The following is a 10,544-nucleotide window of genomic DNA, read 5'->3' as shown; positions in this document are numbered from 1 at the left end:
TTGCTCCAGGTCACACTGGGGTCCCGCGTTTGAGACGGCAGGATAAAAGCCTGTGGCCAGGGAGGAGCTGCGGAGCCAGGCGGTGAGGTAGCGACCCAACAGCCGAGGAGCCCGCGCTCTCCGGCCGACCGCCTCGGCAGCCGAGGCCGCCCCAGCCGCCCCACACGCCGCCGCCAACCGGCAGCTCCACCCCGCCTCGACTTACTCTCCCCCGCCCACCCGGTCCCGCGCAGGCGCGCGGGAGCACAGCGCGCGAACATTTCAAACCATCGGCGCGAGCCTGGCCGCGCGGTAAGTCGCTGGGGAGGGGGAGGGGGAGGGGGCGGGGGCGGGGCGGCGGGCGCGGGGGCAGCAGTGAGGGGCGGGCGCGGGGGCAGCAGTGAGGGAGCTGGCGGCGGGGAACCGGGCCGGGTCGGGGGTGGCGAGCGGGCCCGGCTCTCCTCCGAGGTTTCTACGCTGCCAGGGGCGGGTGGCTGCGGCGTTGAGGCTGGTGTTGCCCTCTGTTGTGCGTCCTGTGCGCCGCGTCCCGCCCCGGGCCTTGCCTCAGCGGCTTCACTAGCTGCCGCTACCTCACTCGTGAGGTAACCTTCGGTATTTCGTGCCTTGCTGCCGGCGTGCCTCTCGCCGCGGGGGAAGCAGTTGTGTTGGACTCCCACAAACAAGGGTTGAGGCTTCTCGCGGGAATGCCGGTTCGGCTGCGGGCTGCGGAAGGTGGGAATGGCTGTGATAAAAGAAACACCGCATGCACGTCCCAGCTAACAGCTGGGACTTGGTCCATGTCGTCCGGTAGTGAAAGCATTTGAAAAGAGAGACTTCCCGTCTGCGTCTGCCTGCATCTTGCTGTTCCCCTTCGTTCTAGGAACTTCGGAAACCAAGCGATAAAATGTCCATTTGTGATACGTCTACGAGATCAGTGCAACACAGACACCTTCCTAAACGGTTTACAGAGAGGGGCAGTAAAAAGTTCCCAGCTTTGTTTGTGATTTAGCAGCGGTACCAACTTTTGTATCGTGAGTCTTGACACTCACAGGCATCTACCCTAGTGGCGAAACTCCAGTACAGCATGCTTTTACAGTACACTGTCAGATAGTGTAGCTGGCCTTTCATTTAAACTAAAGATTAAGGAAGACCAATGCCTCACAAGTGTTGGCAGAAATCGCCACTTTTATTTTTGGGTTTGTTTCACAAATACAGGTAATTAAACCACTACCTTCGACTCCTCTCAAAAAAATTTCCAAATTGCCATTTTGATGTGGAAGAATAACTAAAATGGGGTAATGGTTACTGCTCTATATCACAATGAAGAATGATTTAGGTAAAATTTGTGGGGCATGACATTCTAGTGACAGGCTTTTGAAAACCAGGAGAATCTTAAGAATTTGGTATTTTTTTCCAATATGTAATTTTAAGGATCTGAAGCTCCTTCCCGCCACCACCACCACCCGCCCCTGCCAGTGCAAACTCTCTGAATACTTTTTGTAAAAGGAAAGCTTTCTTCTCTGCAGACATCAAATGAAGTAACATTCACTTTAGTTTGAATGAGATGGATTATTTGCTCTTACTTGTTTTTATGTTCATTTTCCCTTCTTTTTTCAAGGTTCAAAAATTGTGTCATAAGAATTCATCATCTTCTGATATTGGAAGCAGAAATTGAGATATTTATCAAAGTATATAGTGAGCTACTGACAGGTCTATGAAAATCTTCTGTCTGTTGAATTTTGGCATTGCCAGAAAGCCCTTTTACTTGTTTATCCTTTTTTCCTCCCTGTTGCAATCTCTCTTCCTCTCCACGTGGATGTTTGTTCACTACTGCCATCTCTTGGATAGAAACAGGCCTGCTGAGCGTTTGTGGTTTTCCTGTAATGGTTGGTTTGTAAAAAGAACATAAATGCTGCTATACTTGCCTCTCACTGGAAACATGCCTTTAGAGAACGTGGCAGTGGCAAAGTATGAGTCGGAAACAGATCCTGAAGGTTATATTTTCACTTGTAGGTACGGATCAAGTTTGATAATAAGTGCTTTTTTATCTTAGTTTCCTTGGGAAATGAGAGCTGTGTGATTCCACATCTTCATGTCTCTGGCTGCTAAGAATCGAACACATTAGTCAATTTTAACAAAGCTTGAAAGCAGGATAAAGGTTTGAAAACAATTCTATTCCTATATGTTTTCTAAAAATGAGGGCAGGGTCAAAGAGAGAGATTGTTGTTCCACATTTTGTTTGGCAGCAGACCTCCATCTAGTTGGCACATGCACATGGGCCAGCTGGATGGTCACCACATGAAATTAACCATAGGATACCATGGATGAATGCGTCATAAGGGATGCCAGTCACAGCTGGGTTTTAAGGGAGATGTTATGGAGAGTTAGAGCAACAAGAAGAACCCATTTGAAGGTACTAGACACGATTTTTCTGTTAATGGAGCAGCCTTGTGCACTTGGTATACTTTTAAACCATAATTTCTTTCCTTTTCCCTAAGCCATATGTTTCACTATACTTACTTTTTTCATGAAGGTGCTTTTTTTGACAAAAAGATGGGTCTTTCAAAAGATGGGTGAAGAATCTTGTGAAGACTGAGGGATGGGTGAAACAATTCTTTCCTGAAACAATATTTGAGAAACGTTAGAGTCCTTTGATATACATGGAATTGTTTTTTACATTTACAGCAAGATGCATATATTACATGAGATTAATCCCAAACAAAAATCTTCAATCTTCGACTCACCAGATTCTTTTTTTTTTTGAAGACAACATATTTTGTGCCAACCGGATCTAAAAAATGCATGAAAGTATGCCAGTTGTAAAAATCTTATTATGTGTGTAAACAGTAGTACAGCTCTCAAAAATAAAGTCAAATATTGAATTAAAGAATTTAACTTTCACCAAGAAGGGTATTCACAGGCTGAACTTTCCAGTTAGTTTTATCATAAATGGCTGTCATTATTATTAATGTTGCTAAAATGAAGATCATGGAAATGCTCATTATCTGTATTTTCTGTCATGTAGCTTTGGAATTAAAAAATCTTTTGTGTCTTGAAACTTGATGGCACATCCCACCAACTTCTGAGACCAATTTAGGACCTCATAGTTACTTTACTTTGTAAGTTATAGGAACGTAGAATATGTTAAGTATTTTCTCCTTGGTGAGGGCTGGTAACTTTGTGGGTATTTCAAAAGTATTTAAAAATTAGTAAGACTTAGTTACGCATTTTACTATAGAAATAATACTTATTTTAGATGGCTATGACAAACGGTGTGTGATGATTCAACTTTTAATAGAAATTCTATAGGTAAGCAATACCATGAATTATATTTTCATGAAGTTACTAGTCATGAATTATACAGATATTATTGTACATAATTTAAAGACAGATGACTTGCTCAAATATAATTTGCACAGCATCAGTTATAGTAATCTGGCGGAATAAAGTCCATGAGGCTACTGCAGCAAAAGGAACTTTGTAAATTGTTGGGAAGAACTAATACTTTTTGCTTGAAAATGGGAGAAAATCTGATGTTATCAAACAAGTATTTTTAGTTTTTGGTTGGTTTTTTTTGTTTGTTTGTTTGTTTTTAAGTACACTGTACTATTAAACTTTAAAATTAGAGCAATACTAATCAGGCTCCTGTAGGGGTGAAGTAGAACAGGCCTTGGAAACTTAAATGACTTCCTGAGTGTCATGTGTGAGATATGTCAGAACTGAGAATCAGACTCTTGGGCTTCTGAGTCGTGGAGCCAAACTGTAAGGCTGTCCTTCCTCCCTACTAGTACGTTCACTAGACGTGTTTGTTTTATAAATCTTGATTAACTATGTGACAGTATTGAAATATTTCAAACAGTGACTGTAATAAAGTATCATAATACACAACTAAATTGACATATATGAGCATCCAAGGAGAAGAGGCCAGGAGACCTACCACTGTGTTCCTATTTTGTACATTAAAAGGGCTCATCTCTCATCAACTGACCCAAATTCATAAGGAATTCCCTCCTCATGGTATACCAGAACTATATAGCTTTAATTTCATGCCAAGGGTGGCATTCCTAAGTTTTGAGGTTTTTCATGAACAGATGCGACAAAAATCTTAGTGGCAAGCCACTATTAGCACATTAAAAAGGTCATATGCATAGAATATGCAGGAGTAATTGACTGAGAATTCCCCAAATCAATGGCTCGTTGCTTTGAATGTCAGTGCCCTGTCTCCAATGTAAATGCCCACATAGCTAATTGTTGCTGCATTATAAGTTTGACTGAGTGAATCACTGGAAGTCTTTGCTCTAGATGTTTCTGAGGAAACTTATCTCTTCTTGTTTGCAAAGAATGAATAGCCTGATTTAATGCCTGTGAATAGCATGAAACCTTGTCAATGGACTCCAGGGACAAGTGTCTGTGGGAGTGTGTTAAAATAATGTACAACAAAAAGGTGTAAATGTTGATGTGGATGTCATGAAGTTATTTTTATTCTTCTGAAGAATACATTTTTTGTTTTCTGTCAGGTGTACTTAGTGCCATAAATACATCTTTATTCAGAAGATTTTATCTGTGGTTATTTCTGGGTGAGAGTAGTGAAGGGACAGAGAGGAGAAAAGTATGAGTTTGTGGTTTTTTATGCCAAAGAGAAATGCATTCTTTCATTTGCAAACTTGCTTTCATTGGATGTGACTATGTGAACGCTTTTTTTTCACAGAATTTCAGCAGCCTCAACTGATGATAGAATAAATCTGTATCATTTTTTCTTAAACTTACTATGCTGTCATTAGATAGAGTTCATACAAAAGTGTGTATAATAACTGGAAAGAAAATACTGTGCCGTGATTGTTGTGTGGTCGTTTTCTTTTTGGTGGAATATTGCCCTTCACTATTGCATAAACCACTGTGTCATGCTTAGGGAGTTTAGCTTGAATAAGAGATTGTCTTTGAGGAAATCCTTGAGAATCAGTGTTGTCTAATGGGCTAGAATGTATGAGATTTGTGTCTTTTATCTCTCTGTCATATGTTTCTCAGTGACTTTGGACAAGTCATTTTCTGTTTGTGCCTCTGTTTCCTTACGCTTATGTAGAAATTCTTTAACTCTGTAGAGCCGAAGAATTTCCACAAAAGGTTAAGTCCTTCATTAGTATAGTAAATGTTAGACAGTCTTAAAAAAAAAATGTTCTAGAGATTTTCAGAGAGAGGAATTTACTTACTATGAGCAAGACAACTCTATACACTGTATGAATAGCTTTGGATGTCAATACCATAGGCAGTATTTTAGCTGATGTTCAAATACTTGTAATAAAGATTTGGACCATGTGTTTTCTTTTCTTAAATCTGAATAAGTCAGGGGTAAAGCTTGAATTTAGCAAAGTTGCATGGCTATTAAAGAAGCATAATTGTTGGAAATATGAAGCCCTATACTGTTAACTTACAATTTAATTGAAGAAAGAAATGCTAGTCATTCTTCTCTGTGTCTAAAAGGATTGTGTACCTGTGTTGTGTTGTGTGTTCATCCAACCTGTTTTATTTTTTAAATGGTGAAACAAAAGAGAGTATTTCTGTATCGTGCTACCAATTTGCAGAATCTTCTCCACAGCTTAGTTGGTAGGAACTTTTTTAGGCTTTCCCCCCCGTCTCCTTGTAATTTTGGTATGTACGAGTAGAAGCGAATGCTGTTCCTTGAAATACTAATACAAAGGAATATACTCTTTTCTTTTACATTACAGGTTGTATATGACCCCTCCCAAGAGAGGACTGATACTCTAACTTGCTGTGTACAGTTTAATGTATGTTCTTCCACTTATGCTTGGAAATTAGGGAATCATTGCTTATTTATTAATTGCAGAACTTAAAGTGCAGTGTCTAAAAGGAAAGAAAAGTGCTAAGGATGGGTGTATATGCAACTCCCCCTCACTGGTAGCACAAAGAATCACAACTCTGGAAAGAAGGATGCTGTTTATTTCATGATGACTTAATCTCTAGTTACAATTGTTTGGTTTTTTTTTTTTTTTCAGAGGAACTGAATCTTAAGGAAATAAATTTCACTGTATTCCAATCAAGTGGTATCCAAATAGAGGTTAATTGGAGAGAAAGGTCAATGATGAGGGTAGCTTGGATGATTGGTTTTGTTTGTGTTCAGATCAGAACAGAATAGAGTAGAATGGCTCAGTTGGATGGGACCTACAACAGTCATCTAGTCCAACTGCCTGACCACTTCAGGGCTGACCAAAAATTAAAGCTTGTTATTAAGGGCATTGGCAGGCTGGCAGGCTTGGGGCATCGACCACGCCTCTAAGGAGCCTGTTCCTGTGTGTGACCACCCTCTCAGTAAAGAAATGTCCAGTCTAAACTTCCCCTGGCACAGCTTTGAACCGTTACCGTGTGTTCTATCACTGGATACTGGGGAGAAGAGCTCAGCACCTCCCTCTCCACGTCCCCCCTTAAGGAAGCTGTAAAGAGCAAGGAGGTCGCCCCTCAGTCTCCTTCTCCCCAAACTAGACAAACCCAGAGTCCTCAGCTGCTCCTCACAGGACATGCCTTCCAGCCCTTCCACCAGCTTTGTTGCCATCCTCTGGACACATTCAAGTACCTTCACATCCTTCTAAAATTGTGGGTCCCAGAACTGCACATGGTGCTCAAGGTGAGGCTGCACCAAGGCTGAATACAGTGAGATAATCCCCTCTTTTGACCGGCTGGATGTGCTGTGTTTGATGCATCCCAGGGAGTGGTTTGGCCTCTTGGCTGTCAGGGCACCCTGCTGACTCACGTTGAGCCTGATGTCCACCAGCAGTCCTGGATTAGTTTTTTTTCTGAAGTGTTGCTCTGTAGAGAAGAGGTTAAAGAAAGCCTTTTAGGCATGTGATGTTACAGCAAAAATGTCTAGTAGTGGTTTTAAGCTGAAGGAGACAGTGGTAACCAGATGTAAAGGTTTAATTGAGGAAGTACAGTTTTACTCTGTGTGTAGGTAATTATAATCATTCACATCTTCGCTTTGGCTTACAAGAAACTAAATGAGAGCATAATACTTTCAAGAAGAGGGTAATGAAAGCTTCGTAGTCTTAAATTCATGTCAGATAGCTCACGAGATACTGAGTGATGCATTGTCTGGCAGATTGGGTGTAGAAGAAGGGGTACAAAAAATAAATTACATCTAACACGAATTTGCCATTATTGTGAATAGGACTATTTTTTCTGGTGTAGTGACTCGATGAGCTCTTATGTGGATAAGCTGCTCAGTGTCTTGAATGCACCATGACTAACAAAAATTTTGCTGCTGATGTAAATAGAATAAGAATTTTGTTCCTTGTCCTGTAACCTGCAAAAGAAGGTCTAATTTATGTAGTGTTTAGACTACTGATATTGGAGGCCTATGCATAATTGGTGTGTGATGTTACTAGCCATAGTGAAGATAAACTGATGTTAGCAATGATCGGACTTTTTGTGAAATGGTATAAAAATTATGTTACTTCTATCTTTATGTTACCAGATACTCTATAGAAGCAGTTCCGTCTCCTGTAGTTCAGAGGCTGAATCAGACCTAATGCCTCTTTCCTGAGTTGCATTTATTCTTCGTTTGCATTGCCTTCTTATCTGTATTTTCCTTTGTGTGGCCTTTATTGCAGCTGTTGTCGCAGAAGTCAGCTGAAAATAATCTGGGCTGAGTCAAAAGGCTCTGTCCAGCGAAATAAATACAAGAATATTATGACATTCATATTCATTAGAGCTATCCCAAAAAATCTTTATGAAGCACTAGGAGAGATTGCCACATTACAGTGACCTGAGCATTACCACAATAATCTTGGAAGGTTTGCTATTTAGATTGTGCAAGACAAAACAGGTTAATTTTTTGCCTTACTGAGGAAATATGTTGAAAGGTGTGCCTCACACATCCCCACACCCACCCACACCCCCACCATTTCTAGAAGATTGTGAAGGCATGTACTTGTTTCTGCTTCTGTTCACCATGCCCAGTATGTAATTTCTAGGTTCTGCTGCACTTTGTCATATATTGTTTTTACCTTTCTGTGTTAGATCACTGTGTAGTGATGAGAGGTAAGCAATTCAGATAGACAAGAACAAGCACAGAGTTAAAGGGTGAGCTAGAAGCCCCCTGTTTCTTTGAAGTCTCGTTTTTGTTTTGGAAGGCCAAGCTGATCTGTTTAACATCAGTGTGCACTGGTCAAACTTGGGTTTTGCTTTATTGCCTTGAAGCAAATTTCCATTTTGTACATGCATCTGATTCCTTGCCTAGTGATATGGGTAGCTTTATGTGGGCCTTGCTGGTTTTCGATCTGGCTAGGCCTGACATTGAAATCCTTTTAAATTAGGACATCGTATGGTTTGATACTTTGCTGAATTGTGTACAGCCTTCTGCCAGAGATATAAAGGTACTTTACCTCATTGTCTGTTTTCTTCTCTTAAATTTAACTTTTTTAAAAACAAAATACTTGTGATGTTGGAGTCTTAATAACTTAGTTGGTGCATTTCTTGCGGGAGTGACTTCCAGTGGCTTGTGATCAAACTTTGTATTCAATTTGTGCCTGAAAACATAGTAATCCATTATGTGGGCTGGTCATTGTATATGGAATTTTGTGTATGGAAATTATAACTAACTGCCTTGTTGTCCTCTTAAGATTCGTTATGGAAAGGTAACAAATAAGCTCTATAAAATTCAGCGATATCACTTCTAAATGTCTTTCACATCTTTCACTGTTCCATTGGGCAAAAGAGTTAGATGGATGTGCTGAGATATTATTTCTACCTTTCCCATTAAAGAAGGTTTTATTCTTAGCCTTTTGAAATGGGGTAGGTCAGAAGGAAGATCTGCTGCTGCAAGACCAGCCTGCCATTAGAACCAGAAAGTTTTAAAATTAATTTTTGTGAGAAGTGGTTACTGTTATCAGGAAAGGCTAATAAAGAATATTTTTTGGTCATGAAACTTACAGCCTGAGGAATGAGGAGGTGAAGGCTTAATTATGATCATATAGTCCTTTTGAGGGGAGAGGGAGATGTAATGTTTTCAGACCATTCAGGAAAGGGAGATCTTGTCTGAATCCCAGCAGTGCATGCTTCATCAGGGCATCAAGTCTTCTCCAGTCCTGCAGGACAGCAGAATGCAACTGGAAACATCATTTTGCTGTTTGCAATGTTACTCAGATTAAACCTGTGCAAGAGGTTTGAAACATATGCTGTCCATGAAGTAGCCCTGTTAGTGGCCACCATCCCTTAAAGATGAAAATTGGTCTCTTTTTTCTGGGAGACCTGATGATATAATTCAGAAAGCAGATCTGACAACTGTTAAAATCCTAATTATCAGAGTAAACAGAGGAAAGAAAAGCAGAGGAGCAGAATAGAGGACTTAATTACTTTCTCTAGGACAATTGTAAGTCTAAATGCTGAACAATAATACCACCCATCTGCTTGACAGCTATTTGGTTTACCAGATTTTGCATGCTGCTTAGCCCGTGTTGGTTCTGTTCTTTTGCTAAAACTGAGTTCTTTGGTTTTAATTCCAGAGGAAGATATATTTGCATGCAATTTGTTTTAATTTGAAAAGTCTGCATATAGACAGGCAGTTTTCTATAATAGTGGTTTGTTCTTCCTGTAAAGTACCTGTGGATATAGGCACAAAGAGGAATTGGCAAACTTACTCTTATCTGAAAAGTTATTAAATAAAAAATCAACACTGGATGTAAACACACAGTCCAGAATCAAGATGCAAATTTTTCTCTAGATTATTCTTGACTGCTGGACTACCAGTGCGTGTGGATTAGGTTTAATAGCGACCTATAAATCAGCCCATGAAACTAATTTCTCAACAAGGGACACTGTGAAAAATAAGATGACAGGAATAAATAATTTGTGTTTTTAATTTTCACATAGTCTTTCCTACTGTTGGGCCTTCCTGAAGTTTTTTAAAAAAATATTCACTTTTTTCCTAATAAATTTCTTCTTAATTAATTTTGGGGAGGCTAGTAATAGATTTTCTTTAAAGTGGGAAATAAATCATGATTGATCTTACTGCCTAACTAAGTATGTATTATGTTTTCTTTCTGTTCTTGGCAAGTAAAAGGAGAGTTGTCAAGGTGAAAATGAAAAATGTACTTGTGGGAACAAGGTTAAAGAACCTAATTAGACGTTTTATGTAGAGAAATAATAAAAGAGAAAATCTTACCTGTGTTCTGGGTAACTGCTACTTTTTTTTTGGGGGGCATAACCTCAAATTATCATCCATTAGATATTACATTTGTGACATGATTATAATAATGGAAACAGTAAGTTATTAGTCTTCTGCTCTATTAGCGTATCAACCATGCTGTATCATAACTAAGTGAAGGGTGATTAACTAAGGAGTCAAAATCATGTCATCTTTTTGTTATATAATATGCTGAAGTGCTTAACCTAATACCTAGTCTGTGAATTCCTAGTGTTAGTCTCCTAATACCTACTAGGGTAATACACATGCACAAAGAGACTGTTGTACTGCTTCTCTAAGTGTTAACAACCCTAAAAATAATTTTGGGGGTTTGGAATTTCCATACAATTTGGAATGTATGCTTATGAGTTCT

The 10,544-nt window shown here is 39.8% G+C and overlaps 1 protein-coding gene across 1 annotated transcript in view; it reads left to right on the top strand.

The window, feature by feature from the left end:
• The first annotated feature begins 226 nt into the window (after positions 1 to 226).
• FANCC (FA complementation group C) overlaps positions 227 to 10,544 on the top strand; it is an 83,880-nt gene continuing 73,562 nt past the window's right edge. Inside the window, exon 1 of the mRNA XM_074569532.1 lies at positions 227 to 291. The gene's annotated coding sequence lies outside the window, so the exon portion shown is untranslated. The remainder of the gene's footprint in view (positions 292 to 10,544) is intronic.

This window comes from Larus michahellis, chromosome Z, assembly GCF_964199755.1.
Source record: "Larus michahellis chromosome Z, bLarMic1.1, whole genome shotgun sequence".
NCBI lineage: Eukaryota > Metazoa > Chordata > Aves > Charadriiformes > Laridae > Larus > Larus michahellis.
The sequence above is the reverse complement of the archived record's forward strand: the minus strand, read 5'-3'. Positions and strand labels throughout refer to the sequence as shown.